This window comes from Osmia bicornis, chromosome 9 (assembly GCF_907164935.1).
Source record: "Osmia bicornis bicornis chromosome 9, iOsmBic2.1, whole genome shotgun sequence".
Taxonomy (NCBI): Eukaryota; Metazoa; Arthropoda; class Insecta; order Hymenoptera; family Megachilidae; genus Osmia; species Osmia bicornis.
In genome coordinates this window covers 9,088,568-9,102,099 of record NC_060224.1, presented here as the reverse complement: position 1 = coordinate 9,102,099, position 13,532 = coordinate 9,088,568, and the positions used below count along the sequence as shown (strand labels likewise).

Genomic DNA, 13,532 nt, shown 5'->3' with positions numbered 1-13,532 from the left:
TGCAATGATACCAAACACGATATAATTCGAACCATATTTACCGTGTAGACTCGTTATAAGCAAAACGTTCGAGATCGGACTTTTGCTTATAACGTGTAGTTCTACTATTGTTTGATGTTTGCCGACTGCTTCGAACGTAGAAAAGGACCATTAGTGAAAAAGAGGACGGAGCGAAAACAAACCGTTCTATGTCGGTGAGACAACTTAACTTTGTTATTTTTCATTTTTTTTTTATAAAACTTTTTCCATCATATTTCTGACATTTTTTTCATTTAAATGATACCAAACACGATATAATTCGGACCATATTTACTTGAAACAACTTATTATGTATCATTATCATTTCTATTAAATTAGAAAAAAGTTTTATCTCAAGTATCTGTTCAATCAGCTACAGTATCACAATAACCAGTTTTTATTAGATTATATAAATATTTGCATTTCATTATAAAATGATAGTTTCATTTTATTGGTAGTCTTATTAATAAAATGAAACTATCATTTTCAGCAAGTAAATATGATCCGAATTATATCGTGTTTGGTATCATTTAAATGAGAAAAATGTCAGAAATATCATGGAAAAAGTTTTATAAAAAAAAATGAAAAATAACAAAGTTCAGTTGCTTCATCGATATAGAACAGTTTGTTTTCGCTCCGTCCTCTTTTTCACTCAAGGTCCTTTTCTACGTTCGAAGCAGTCGGCTAACATCAAACAATAGTGGAAGTACATGTTATAGGCAAAAGTCCGGTCCCGTGCGTTAAGTTGTAACTAGTTTACACTGTAAATATAGTCCGAATTATATCGTGTTTGGTATCATTTTAATTAGAGAAATGTCAGAAATTTCATGGAAAAAGTTTGATACAAAAAAAATGAAAAATAACAAAGTTACGTTGTAGCATTAGTGTTGCCTCACTGATATAGAACGGTTTGTTTTCGCTCCGTCCTCTTTTTCACTCGCTGTCCTTTTCTACGTTCGAAGCAGTCGGCAAATATCAAACAATGGTGGAACTACACGTTATAAGCAAAAGTCCGGTCCCGAGCGTTTTGCTTATAACGAGTCTATACTGTACAGGGTGTCCCAGCATCGGTAGTACAAACGAGGAAGGGGTGATTCTACATAAAAAACAAATCGAAAATAAAGAAAAAAATTTTTTCATTTGAGGCTTCGTTCTCGAAAAAATCATTTTTGAATATTCAGCGAGTACGCGTACACTTAACGGTTCAGATGGATGAATCTCGATAGAAGTCATAAGTCACTTATAAGTAGTACTAATATCATTAGTATCAATATGATGTGCTTTATTACTCATTTCTACCTATGGATTTAGAGGGGATTTAAATGAAAATAAGACATGTAATTTAGTTACTAACTTACTTTATTAATGCAAAAATTGTTGGAATTGCTGCACATTGGGTTGCATACATACAGTCACTCACAGTGAAAATCGTCCACCCGCAACGGGGCGTATATTAGTCTAAATAAAACAATAAATACAAATAAAATACAATGATTGCGCATATTAAATTATTCTACATAAATAACTACATAATATACTCGAAAAGCAAAAGATTCTGTTGAATAATAATCGAGATATAACATTGTAAATAGAAACATGTCCGAAATGAACCTCACAGTGAAAATCGTCCACCTACAATAACGTTTGATAAATTGCAATAGTTAATTGATTTTGTAATTTTTAATGAGTGGTTCTTATAGATTTTTTTATGCTGAATCCGAATTTCTAAACCATTTTCACCTAACTTTTATAGTTTTCGAGATAATCAATGTTAAACAGAAATTGCAATTATTCAACTTTGGAATTGATTTATGCCTTTACAATAGCAGATATTCTGGTTGTTTTTTCACGTAATAATTCTGTGGAATGTACCGAATAAAATGATATAAATTGTTATTACATTATAGACATGTAAATATATTTAAATAATAATGGAAGTGGAAGGGACGCCTAAATCGCACGAACGTTTGGCTGATATTTCCTATTATATTTTAAAAACTAACAATCTAGGAGAAAATCTGATTATATCACACGATGATAAAATAATACAATATCAGTTCAAAATATTTGTAAAAGCAAGGTCAAGTTAGGGACCCGTGTGGACCCAATCGTGGCCCCCTGCCCCTCTCTGGAATGGTTCAAACCGCCGCGCCGCGCCGGTACTGTGGAGGTTAAGGAAAATAACAATTCCAACAATTCTTAGAAAATTCGAAATACATAAACAAACGGTTGAGGCATGTGCGTTCTGTCAACGCATTTTCCCTTCTTAAGGGAAAGTTCTTCAACTTGGGAGAGTCGTAAACAAAATGGCATACTGTCCTTGTGCTGACCGTCAACGGAGTTGCGTTGATTCCTTTTAAAGTCAAGTTTTCTTTAAAATACTGATACGTCGTATTACAATAGAATGAAGGTATCGATATATTCAAACATTTGTGCAATTGAACTATTTATTATGAAATGGAAGAGAATTTAATTGAATAGAGTTATCAAAATTTTAATTCGAGAAAAAAAAGAGTGCCAACAGCACGCGGAGTTCCCAAGCGGTCACCCATCTAAGTACTATCCGCGCCGAACTTAGCTTGACTGCGGTGATCGGACGAGAACCTGTATAATCCTAAGTCGTATGGCCATTGGCTGAAAGATACACTCTTTTACATCAAGAAACTGTTAAAAGTCTGAAGAATACACAATGTTATAAAAATGTTTAATTCATAATCCAAAATCTGCCAAAGCTACGTAAAGAAATGGAAATTACTAATAATTTTACTGCTGTCACCGCTATAACACCATAGCTAATAGATATGTAACAGATGGCGTTATAGCGGTGACAGCAGTAGTTCTCAATACTTACGGTCGACCTGTTTGTTGTGTACGTTTTGCGAGTATGTTCCTTCCTTCTATGCCAAGTTATCAGGTTTAAATTTCAAAGTAGAAATCTAATTTTTACACATTGCTTTAATGTTATACTTAGCAAAAATGTTTCTCTATCGTGTGATATAATTAAATTTTCTCCTAGATTGTTAGTTTCTGAAATATAATAGGAAATATCAGCCGACGTTCGTGCGATTTAGGCGTCCCTTCCACTTCCATTATTATTTAAATATATTTACATGTCTATAATGTAATAACAATTTATATCATTTTATTCGGTACATTCCACAGAATTATTACGTGAAAAAACAACCAGAATATCTGCTATTGTAAAGGCATAAATCAATTCCAAAGTTGAATAATTGCAATTTCTGTTTAACATTGATTATCTCGAAAACTATAAAAGTTAGGTGAAAATGGTTTAGAAATTCGGATTCAGCATAAAAAAATCTATAAGAACCACTCATTAAAAATTACAAAATCAATTAACTATTGCAATTTATCAAACGTTATTGTAGGTGGACGATTTTCACTGTGAGGTTCATTTCGGACATGTTTCTATTTACAATGTTATATCTCGATTATTATTCAACAGAATCTTTTGCTTTTCGAGTATATTATGTAGTTATTTATGTAGAATAATTTAATATGCGCAATCGTTGTATTTTATTTGTATTTATTGTTTTATTTAGACTAATATACGCCCCGTTGCGGGTGGACGATTTTCACTGTGAGTGACTGTAACTGTATTCTCCGAATTGCATGAACGCATTCTAATGTATTCTGTACCTTTCATTCTTCAAATACTAAGACGATCCTCGCTTTTAATTGAGAAAGGCTTGTAATTTCCACCTCGTACACTTTTGATTTAACATGACCCCATAGATAGAAATCAAGGGGTGTCAAATCTGGAGATCTTGGTGGCCAGTTTATTGGTCCACCACGGCACAATCCAAACTTCGTGTAGTTCATTTAATAAATTTTTAACTTCTCGAGAAAAATGTGGTGGGGCTCCATCATATTGGAAAATGAGATTTTGTCCTCTAGTAGCTAGAGGTACGTTTTCTAACAAATTGGATAAGTCTTCACGAAAGAAACCGTAAGTATTCAGTTCCATTTAAAGTATTTTGGAAGAAATAAGGTCCTACAATTTCATTTCCAATTATTCCTGCCCAGACATTCACGCTCCATCTTACTTGGAAATGTGTTTCTGCAATGGTATGCGGATTTTGAGTTGACCACCAATGCGTGTTGTGCACGTTGAAAATTCCGTCACGAGTAAATTTGGCTTCATCGGTCCATAAAATACGCGATAAAAACTGTGAATTGCTACGATAGTGTTCAAGGAACCAATGACAGAAAGCTTTTCGCGAGATGAAATCCCGAGGCATTAATCCTTGTACTCTCAGTGTGTGATAAGGATACATGCTATTATCTTGCAGAATGCGATGAACCGTCGATCTACTTATACCACGTTGTATAGATAAATTTCGTATGCTGCTATGAGGATTACGAAGTACAGTAAAACTTGAATATGTGCAACAAACATTGGGACCCAGGCGTTGCATATATCCAGTCGAGGTGTCGAATCTCGGGTTACACGCGACGAGCAGCCAAGCGTGAACGTAGAAAAGGACAGACAGTGGTGGAAAGAGAGAGGTCCGATGATCAAAGGAAAGAGCCGAAACGTATCGGTGTGACTAATACTAATTCAACTATAAAACTTTTTTATTTTTGACTTTTTTTTACTGAAACTTTTACTAACGCATTGGTGAAATTTTTCTGATTAAAATGATACCAAACACGATATAGTTTGAATTATAATTACTTGCTAAAATTGATGTTAAAAGTTGGCGAAAAGCAAAGGAGGATTGGAAATGAAAACCGGTTGCGGCGTCGACTCGGGTTTCAAACGTTGCATATATCCAAGCGAGGTGTCGATTCTGGGCATTTAAACGTTGCATATATCCAAGCGAGTGTCGATTCTGGGCATTTAAACGTTGCAAATATCCAAGCGAGGTGTCGATTCTGGGCATTTAATGTTGCATATATCCAAGCGAGGTGTCGATTCTGCGTCCGTACAAATCGTTTGTACCGTGCCGCGTTACCTATTCTACGTTCGTACACAACATGCGACGTGTTGCATGTTGCATGTTGCGTGTTTCATGTATCTTTGGTGTACGGCCTGCCTTATGCATATGTAGCCAAATCATATCGTGTTTGGTACCATTTTAATCAGAAAAATCTCACAAATGCATTAATAAAAGTTTCATTAAGAAAAAGTTAAAAATAAAAAAGTTTTATCGTTCAATTAGTATTAGTCACACCGATATTACGGTTGGATCATATTACACGGTTTCCTCGCCGAGCGGCTCGGTTCGGCTTAGGGGGATCCCCCCAAGTGGAGGGGATAGCGATGTTGCATATATCCAGACAAACTTTTGTTGCATATATCCAGGTTTTACTGTACAGTGTTTAGGACTTCTTCTTCTGCTTCATTTCGAATCCGTCGAGGACCACGTAAATTGTAATTGCAGTGAAAAGTTCCATATTCGATCAAATTGCGATTCACTCTTTCGATTACACGTCTATCTGGATGTCGTCGAGTTGGATATCGGTTTCAGTATAAACGAGCCGCGGCAGATGTGTTACTATTACACGCACCCAATGCATGAATCATATCCACGTATTCTCGATTTGTACATCTACTCATTGCGAAGCATTGATAGAAACTGTTAATCAAAACCGAAGATAATAACATACCAAGGCACCAAATGAAACTTGGTACTTGCTGAAAACGTCATGTCAATATGAATGTACAGAAATGGAAACATAAACAAAAGTTTGTGTCGGAATCCATCCGTCTAAACCATAGTTAAATGTACGCGTATTCGCTGAATATTCAAAAATGATTTTCTCGAGAACGAAGCCTCAAATGAAAAAATTTTTTTCATTATTTTCCATTTGTTTTTTATGTAGAATCACCCTCTCCTTGTTTGTACTATCGATGCTGGGATACCCTGTATATTCCATCCTTCTTTTACTAACCGCTGTTACTGCTCAGTGGAGCGTGAAATTTATTACCTTAAGCATCGGCTTCGCGCTTTCATGGACCTCTCACTCATTTCTCGTACCTCTCACTTTGCGGGCGACTTCAAACAAAGAAGAGGGGATAGTGACTTGCTTATTTCGAAACAGAGACCACTTGCTTATTTCGTGGCAATATTGTAATAATAGTTGATTAAAATTCCCGGGCAGAGCCGGGTAAAGCAGCTAGTAAGATAATAAAGCAAATCAAATAAGATGATACAGCAAATGATAAATAAAATAATTTAAAAAATTTTAAATATTTATAGATATAAAGGTAATACTATTATGATTTTACATGACACAACTTACTATTACTGTGTACACAAATTAATGCAATTTAGAACTCTCACACAATACCTAGATAACGTATAAATATTTAGATATATTTTACAAAAGAAAATCTGTTAGTAAATTTAATGGAATAAACAATTTACTCAACGCTCTTGTCTAGTTGGGGAATCGGATGAAAAAAAAACTAGAACATACGAAAGGAAAGAAGATAACAATGCCTAATCCATTCTACTTACCTGCCTTTTATTGCTAATTTCCCACGCGAAATAATTATTTTCCTACGTCAGCTCGGTTAATGAAACAATGAATGTACCACATTGTCGAGCATTTCATTATGATTATAGGATAATTATTTAATTTCGTCAGGGCTTTGTTCCCTGGAGTGAAATACAGGTAGCCCTCCTATAACACGGTAGATAGGTTCCTAGAAAACGCCGTGTTGTGTGAAATCGTGTTATATGAGACCCAGAGCAAATACAAAAAGGGGGGTTACGTTCCGAGAACTTATTAAAAACAAACATTTTTTTTTGATTCTATATAAGCAACTTAATTTTTATTAAAATTATAACACAAAACGAAAAAAAACCCAAAAATATTATTTTCATTTAATGTATCATTAATTTATTAAAATTCTTCGTCATCACTACTTACAATGAGACGACAAGTCTCACCGCAGATGGCGTATAAACTGTGCATGACGCATTCCGCTATAACATCGGAACAGAGTTATAAATGAGTTAATTATAATTCATTTATATATTATCATGTAAAGGCACTATAGTTCATTATTCCTTCCCGTTATTATCATTAAGCAATTTAGTTTTTAAATATGTTAAACAAAAATCATGTTATCCAGTGCTGTAGAAGTACAGTGTTGTACAAAGATTTTCTCAATTTTCTTATCGTGTTAGAGCGAAACAGTGTTATAGGTTGCAGTGCTATACGAGGGTTCCCGCAATTTACCCTATCGTGTTAGAGCGAAACCGTGTTATAGGATGCCGTGTTGTAGGAGGGCTACCTGTACACGGTGTCACGCGAAGGATACCATAAAACATCGGTCGAACGCAGAAAATAGTAAGTATTTCATCAACTGAAAACCTACGACTGATCAATTCTATTGTGTAATGGATTCCATGCCAAATACAAATAAACAGAAAAGATGCAACGACAAATTCTATCAGTTTATTGCTTCCATAATAAAAGAACGTCAACTGTTCGATTTCAATTTAATCGATCGAACAGCAGACCATGGAGAGCTCAAATTTTAATTTAACCTTATATTTCATATTATTTCCATTTTCTCAATTTTACATTGCTCTGTTAAAATTATTTCTCCAATATATGAAATTTTTTCATTAAAAAATTATACATATAATTTTAGATTAATACTTTTGTATACATTTTGTAAGTTTGAGTTACAATTGACTCAGACACCATTGTTGAAGGGTTAACAACTAATATGTTATTTTTAAGTGACTACAATCTGCTCTAATAACTATACTGTGCTCATTACAACATATGAACGTTGTAACAATTAACGGTGAAAAATATAATATAATTATTTAAAATTAAACATTACCATTTAACATTTTTGTTAGGGTTTGGGTAAGAGCATTATTATCACGCTTGTATTCTGCACTTATTAATACTTTAATAATACCATAAGTATAAAATAATTTTTAACAAAAAATACAACCGACTTCGAAATGCACTAAAAACTATGAAATAATTTCTACTTCATTTATACAAATACCCAACAGCTATTAATAAAACCTATTTACTCGTTAAATAGTATAATAAATACATTTCAACCTTTTCGGAGGCGGCGCAAAATTATTTGTATACATAATGTTCCTAGCCACGTTTTTGGTGAACACGCAGATTGTTCAAAACTGCAATACTTCTGCGATGGAACGAGTAAAAAAGATGAAAAGAACATTGTTCCCGAATTAATGAAGATGGGAGTGTACGAACACATCAAAGAAATACTTCGACCTCTGTTGGCGCATGCTGAGAGTTTGCTGTATAACAGCAACAATAATGCCGTCGAAAGTTTCAACGGAATCATCGCCAAATATACAGGAGGAAAAAGATTGAATTTCGGCGAGAGGGGATCTTACATGGGAAGATGTGCTGCTGCTGTTCTACAGTATAACACAAAACAAGTGTTGTCGCGTCTGAATACGGCGATGAACAAGAAACCGCCCATTATTTTACGCAAAATAGAAAATAGAAGGAAGAAAGAAAATGAAAAATACACTGAAAAGAGAAAAGAAAAAAAAAATTACAAAGCACGTGCGGAAACAATTCCGTTCTGAAAAAGATTCCAATTACGGACCAAACGCTGAAAAGCCAGATATAGCTAACAATATTTATGAATTAGAGCAAACAAAACATATGGAAATGTTGCAGAATTGGCAAAATAGAAGAGATGCCATTGAAAAAGAAACCATCGGTCAATCGAAAAATCCGAGATGGTTGAATTATAAATCTAAATTATTGACGGCCTCTAATTTTGGATGAATATGCCGTCGTCGAATTGGCACGTTCTGTGCAAATTCAGTGAAGTCGTTTATGTATCCACGACTGATTAGTGCACCTGCAGTACAATATGGACAAGAATGCGAAAAATTCGCCCGTGAAGAACTAAGTGCGTGCATTGGTGTTGAAATTCAAGAATGTGGTTTATTTATTGATAGTGTCATCCCGTTCTTAGGAGCTTCGCCAGATGGACTTATAGACGAAGAGGGCATTGTGGAAATCAAATGTCCGAAAACGGCGGAGAATTTATTGCCGGAGGAGGCAATCAAAAGTGTTGCAATTATTCGACGTATATTTGCAGATGCAGAAGGAAATACCTTGAACAAGAACCATTATTATTACTACCAGGTACAAGGACAATTACATGTCACAGGTAGAAAATATTGCTTATTTTGTATCTGGACTCGAAAAGGGTTAAAGTACATTAGAGTCGATAGAGACGATAACTTTTGGCAAAACAATATGGAGCCAAAATTAATTCAATTTTATTTATTGTGCATGTTACCGGAATCAATAGATAGTCGGTACAATAGGGGAATGCCCATTCGGGAGCCTCAATTTATAACAGAGGAGAGAGCAAACTTAGAAAGGCGCAAAAAGTCTCTTTCAGAAAGTAGCACGAATACTGCTACTGTCCAGTGTCGCACTGCACTGTAAAGTGCAGTACCACTGACTCTGTTAGTGGTTCACAATTGCTGGAAATAGCAATTGTACTCGCGGATCATACGATCTTGTGAGTTACACGACGCCATACTATATTTCTTTGTTTTGTTTAAAAAATTTGTTACAGGTTTTCGAAGAAAGGATTCCCGAGAACAGGTTTTTGGAGCGTAGAACTCAAAATTTATTTTTTCAACTGAAATAATTTTTTTCTTATTCCCTTGTTAAAATTATTAATGTCCTGTAGTATTCATTCATATAATTATATAACATATTTCAAAGTACCTTCGACTTCTTCGAGATACGTTTATATATCACTAAAAACTACAACACATCTAAATTTGAGCAAAATACGACAAAAAACGTTAAAAGGAATTTATTTAATCATCTATTTCCATTAACTTTTTCTTTTTTCAATATTTATCTTCATTCATCTTTGCATGAACATTTTTGTCGTTGAGAAATTAAAGACAGCATTTTCCTCTTCTCGAAAAAAATTAAAAAATGATATATAGGTATATTCAAGAAAGCGTTACCAGGACAAATGGACTGCAAATATGCTGCATGATCGCGTATGTATAATCGGCAAGTATAATCTTACATAATTAATATTACGTTATCTATACATAAATTAATTTCTTCACAGATGGACAAGGAAGAAGAGGAAGAAAAGAAAGAGAAAATGAAAAAGAAAGAGGATAGAAGAAACAGGAGAAAGAGGTCTACGGAAAAGAAAAGAGAAAGGAGAATTCGCGGCCATCGACGTCGCAAGTAAGTAAGTGTTGATTCTTCTATGTAATAAATGTGGCAGAATTAGATGTTTCGTGAAACGGAAATTATGTCTACAACAGTAGGTACTGAATTTCTATGATTGTTTTTTCTTCTTATAAAACATTCATTATTGTATTTCAGATTGTAAGGATATCGCGATATATGTATTCCGACGTCGCACAGTGGGGCCGAAGCCCTGAAAACCTGGCAAAAATTGAAAATATGGATATTTGAAAATTTGCGATATTCAGACATTAAATTATAGTTGACAACCTATTTTTATAGAATCAAAAGCAAATAAAGACATTCGAAAGTCGATGTCGATATTATTTAAGTTTAAAGTTGTGCATTGCTAGTCAGTTTAGTACTAGAGAGAAAAAGAAGTCCTCTTGTAAGCGTATTTCTTTTGAATACGTGACAGTATTTAAAATCCAAATTAATATGGATTGTTTGTCTTAATCTTAAATAAAAGATTACACATTATAACATTTAGAAAATATTGTAATATGTAAATACAGTGGAGTTTTCTGTTGGTTTGAAAGAAACAGCAAAATGTATATATATTCCTAAGCTTTTAGTTAGGTTCCCAGCGCGTCCCAACAAAACTTTTTTTTTTTAAACTTTGGAAAATCTGGCTTATATAATCCGAAAAAAAAGATTGCAACTTTTTTGCATTTTTTAAGCGATTACATTTTTCTTGCGCGTAGTACATGCCACCACGTAATGGGTTTACACACAATTCTAGCTGTGAGTAAAATATTTTTGTTACTATTTCTTCCTCTACACTTGTATATTCTAAAAATGCTTGGTATTATTTATTTATTTTTAATAATGAGTGCTCGTATCTATAGCAACAGGAAGAAATAAAACACGTGAGTTTAGTTCAACTGTTCAGTTACGAAAACACAATCTAGTTTCATACACTTTGATCAGAATATAAGTTATTATTTTACTGTTGTATTTTTTAAGAGCAAATTAATATGGCTAGTACATCAGAAGGTAAATACAAGAATACATATTTAGATGCAGCAAAATTTCTTTAAGTGTTTTAAGTGTTTCCCGAAGGAACTATCTTTTTTTAACTTCAAATACCTATTTGATTTTAATAATATAAAATAAAAGGTGCACGCTGTCGCACATTTGTGAGATATTATTTTTGTATAGCTTTTCTATTTTACAGATTCGCGTTCAAATAATTGTATTACAATAACCAGGATGGAGCTGTTTAATATGTTTAAGTCTTCTGAAAAAAGTTCATTTAATGGAAAACTGGAAAACGTGTATCGGGAAATTGTAAATCGCACAATGTGTCCACACAATAAGGAAGCTTCTTTAAAAAAATCGTGGTCTCGCTTCATATCCACATTTAGGAACAAATGGACTGATTCTTACCGAATTGAAAATAAATTTTTAAAAGCAAATATAAGTTGGTTAAATGGTGTTGTAACATTCAAAAACTTTAGTTCCGTAACATCAAAAGCAGGGGTTGGTTGTCACCAATTGTTGTTCCGTGATTGTTCGGAGCGAACAAAGCGTTTTAAAACAGAGGATTTGAGGGCTACGCGAAGTGTTGACGAGTTGGCATGGGCAACACAAATGAGTTTGCGATTACAGGGACAAACAGAGACGTCAAAATTAGTGAAGGAATTAACATCTTCCTCACCTTCTCGTGCAAAAGAATACAAAACAGCGATGAAGAAGTTTGAAAATAATACAGTACAAACGATGTCAGCAGAAGAAGCGTTAGCAATGATAGTTGACAGTAAACTCACTCGTCATCAATATAACATTATAAGATCGGAAGACAAATTACGATTTCCCTCGTACAAAATTGTACAGAATGCAAAAAAGATGTGTTACCCAGACAGCAATTGCATTAGTGTTTCGTCTTCGTCTGCGGAAGTAAAACTGCAAGCTCTGCTCAACCATACCGTTTCAAGATTGTTGTATCTCCAAATCGATATTTTAAAAAATCTAAACTTGGAACAACTTAAAAATCAAATGGGGCTTCGATGGCTCATCTGGAAATAGCGAATATAAACAAAAATTTGACGATGAAGAATCTTCCGATTCAACTGTGTTTATGACATCATTAGTGCCAATCCAAGTGTGCTGCAGTGATTCCGTTGCAACGGATGATAATATTATTTGGCAAAATCCCCGGACATCATCGACCCGTTTTTGTCGGCCCATTCGATTCCAGTTTATAACCGAAACAAATTCTACTATAGTAGCTGAAAAGGTCAACATCCAGAAACAGATAGACGAGTTGCAGCCTTCAACATGTAATTTAGATGGAATGAATGTTGTAGTTAAACATAAGCTTCTGCTAACAATGATTGACGGAAAGATACGCAACGCGTTAACAGAAACAACATCAACCCAAAAGTGTTATTTATGTGGACTTACGTCAAAAAACTTTAATAACCTTAAACTAGTTTATAGTGCAACAGTGAACACAACTAATCTTGAGTGGTCTCTCTATGCTGCACGCATGGATTAGGTGCTTTGAGTGCCTGCTGCATCTTGCATATAAATTACCTATAAAAAAATGGCAAGCCCGAAGTGAGGAGTATAAAAATATTGTAGCAGCGACGAAGAATTATATACAACAACAATTCAAAACTAAATTGGGTTTGATCGTTGATAAACCTAAACCCGGATTCGGTACAACGAATGACGGTAATACCGCAAGAAGGTTTTTTGAAAATCATTAAGTGTCTGCAAATATTACTGGCGTTGATAGTAACATTATACGTAGAATTAGTATTATAATGAAAGTTATTTCTAGCGGATATAAGATAAACATTAATAAATTTACAAATTATACGAAAGCTACAGCAGAAGCTTTCGTAAAATTATATCCGTGGTATCCTATGCCTCCGACCGTTCACAAAATATTAATTCACAGTGCGGAAATTATAACCCATGCTTTACTGCCAATTGGGCAACTCAGCGAAGAGGCCCAAGAGGCCAGAAACAAAGATTTTAAATTATTTCGCAATAAACTTTCGCGGAAATCGTCTCGATATACATAATATCAACGAAGACATTTTCCACTTTTTATTAATATCTTCGGATCCTATAATTTCCAATCTGCGACAGCTACCACCAAAAAAATTAAAATCATTTTCTGCAGATGCTCTAAACATGTTAGAATCTGCATAGGCTCCAGCATATCAGCTAAGTACTATATGCTCTTCAGAAACTAGCTCATCTGAAGATTTTACTTCTTCAGACGAACAATAATTATATATTTTAACTATAATTACAAATACAACTACGACTAC

General features: G+C 34.2%; 1 pseudogene; it reads right to left on the bottom strand.

Moving 5' to 3' along the window:
• Nucleotides 1–2,533: 2,533 nt before the first annotated feature.
• On the bottom strand, nucleotides 2,534–2,653 carry LOC114881220 (annotated as a pseudogene).
• Between the last annotated feature and the right edge of the window lie 10,879 nt (nucleotides 2,654–13,532).